Consider the following 3,203-nt stretch of genomic DNA (forward strand, 5'->3'; position numbering starts at 1 on the left):
TCGTGGAGAATCGTCAATAATCACACATAAAAAAACAACTACCTCCTTTATTTCTAACACCCATTGGTCCACATAAATCATTATGAAGTAATTTAAGTGGTTTTGATGTATAACAAACTTTTTGGATTTAAAAGAGCTTCTTACTTGTTTTCCTCTAGCACAATCTTCACACAATTCTTTAAAGTCAAATTTTATGTTAGGAATGCCATCGACTAAGTCAAATCGCTTAAGGGTGTTCAAAGTTCTAGCATTTACCTGACCTAATCTTTTATGCCAAAGTCATGGGCCGTTCTTTCTCAAAGCACTCATACAAGATATGGTACGACTAGACAATACACAAAGATTAGTCAAGTACACATCTTTAACACGTTTTCCTTCTAGAATAATTTACCTATTATTACCATCAATTAAACGACATTCACTAGCACAAAATTGAATGACATTATCGTTATCACACAATTGGGATATGCTAAGAAGATTATGCATCAAACCTTTGACAAGCAACACTTTGTGTAATACCCGGATCTTTTGAGACATATAAAGCAAACCTTGGGATAGTGAGGGGACCCTTAGGATTGACGATAGACTACTTGTGAGGGAGGCCATAGCTGAGCAGTGGACCAAGTGTAACTCGTACTAGACTAAGTAAGTGTGTAGTGAACTGATTGGAAGGTGTAGTGGACATAGTAGGTGTCACTCAGCTGAGTACTGGCAGTACTCGACTGAGTGAGTGGTACTCAGCCAAGTGGTCATAGCATTAGACCGAGTGCACTGTGTCAAAAGGTGATATAACCTATGAGGGATCTCTTTTCCACCTAACCTTATATCATTTAATCCTCTCTCTAAACCTCTAAGCCCATCTCCCTTCTCTCTAAAATACTCCCTAGCCCTCTCCCATGGCATGTGAGGTTGGATTTGAAGATGGTACCTCCTTTCCTCCACCTATTTCTCGATCTACCCTTGTAAGTAGGAATCTCATCTTCTCCCTTTGTCTTTCTTTTAAACCCTAACTTTAGGGGGTTTTTGGTGGGTTGATTAATTAGTGATTATTATTAGTAATATGGGTAATTAAAGGGCAATAATAAGGGGTTTTATATTGTATAATAGTATAGGATATATTGTGATGGTTATTATGTGATGCATGTAAGATAACACGATTTTATCATACGGGATCTTGCTTATCTCGGATTGCTTATGGAGTATGCTAAAAGGTAGGATTTCCATACTCGATTTTGGTAATGTGGATACTTATTAATGTGTCCTTTGTCATTATTTTCATGGTATAAGTCGTGTGGCATCGTATTATGATACTGGGATTGTTGTGAGTCTCATGCTGTTGTGAGAAATGCATATTAGCATGGTATTGAGTTATCTCGACTTAAAGAGTCGGAATATTTGAGGAGTTGATGTTCATTGCATATTTGGAAGTGTGTTTCATGATGAGTCGTATATTAGCATGTTGTGTTTCATATTGCATTCATCGTGATGGTTGTATATGTTGGACGCTATGGAGGAGTTGTGGTGGTGATATTTGGTTGTTGAGGAGACGTAAGACGGGTCGAAAGACCATTTAAACCTTGGGTCGCCTTTTGGAGCTTCGCTCTCAAATATGGACGTGCACGTTTATGACTTCAGTATGGAGGGGCTCGTGTTGTGTCACGATTCCTTATAGGGGTCTTGTTACCGCTCGGGCTTGGTACCATGGACGTGTTCCAAATACCTATTTTACAGGATGTGGTCCGGCTGTTTGGTGGGCAGTGATGCGGTGTCGTCACCGTGTTGTTGGTATCGGTGACTTGTACCTGGAATTGGTGAGGTGGTTGTGGAGTTGTCATGGATGAGGAGTGGTGTCTGGTGTATAGCATTGACATGTTTCATATTTGATGCGTGTCTTTTATATGATGTTTTACACCCCATTTTACACGCATTTCAGAGCTCATTCATGTAGTTTATGCTGCATTTCTCCCTATTTCCGTCTACTTCCGTATTTTGTACATTATTGCAGAAATGTGAAGAATCCAGCGGAAATCGAGCCTAATCCGTCCCCGAGTATCCTGCATTGCATATGACGTGAAGTATTCACCCGAGGAACGAGCTTGGTGCGCAATTCAAGGCCCAAAAGACAAGTCCACGAGTTTATAGAAGTCTAATAGCAGCTTAATCGGTCGATCGACCACCTCCATCAGTCGATCGACCAACCATCGGGTTCGAAGCTTTGTGTTTTGAAGACGATCGATCGACCAGATCCTATCATCGATCGACCCAATCGCTATTCAGGCGAGAATTAAAAGGCGAGGAAGCGCAAGCCCATGATGCTAGGTTTAGGAAATAAGAAGTTACGTTAATTGCTATATAACGTAACCTAGAAACATCAATATGGCATTCAGTTATTATTCAGTTTTTACATCTAGTTTTATTAGGTTTCACATTGAATTTTGGAAGATCATAATTTAGGGTTTGGATTATTGTTGAGCATTGGATTTTTCAGTTCTTATTCCTAAACTTTCTTCTGCAATCTCGGTACTCTACTGCCCTAATTTTAGTTCTTCTTTATTTCCATTAGTATAGAATTGATAGTTAAGATCCCGAAAGCCAATTCATTGTATTTGTTAATTGCTCACTTTATCGTTCAAGCATGAATTCAGTAGTTAGTTTTACCATCTTTAATGTTATTGTTTTTACCCTTAGCATGAGTAGCTAATTAGTTTGTGCTAGGATGTAGGCGAATTTTAGCGTAGGCGGAAAACTATTGAACACGGACTGAATTCGCGCGTCAGTCGATCGACTGACATTCTCGGTCGATCGACTGACATCGTGAGGTTACCCTTCGTTTTAATTGATTTTAATGTTGTATTTAACGAATCAAATGCATGCGACCAGTTAGATGCTTAATTTATGACTGACCCATTAGATCGAAAGATAGGGAAAGTTGTTTGACCACCAATTAAGATGACTAAACTATGCTGAGGTCGAAAGATAGGTATAGTTTAGACCGTTAGTCACTTTTCAGGACGAGAGTCAGTATTAGTGATATTAGGGACCTATAGCGAGATCGAAAGATGCTATTTGTTAAGAGTGGACCGAGAGGACCTCTTATTTCCCGCCTCACTTGTGTTCGATTTAGACCTGTTTAGTATGCTGCCGCCGAAGCTTTAATGAACCGACCATCCTAGTACCCCTTCTTTATCTGTTTAAGCCATCTT

Source organism: Silene latifolia, chromosome Y (assembly GCF_048544455.1).
Source record: "Silene latifolia isolate original U9 population chromosome Y, ASM4854445v1, whole genome shotgun sequence".
NCBI classification, from domain to species: Eukaryota; Viridiplantae; Streptophyta; class Magnoliopsida; order Caryophyllales; family Caryophyllaceae; genus Silene; species Silene latifolia.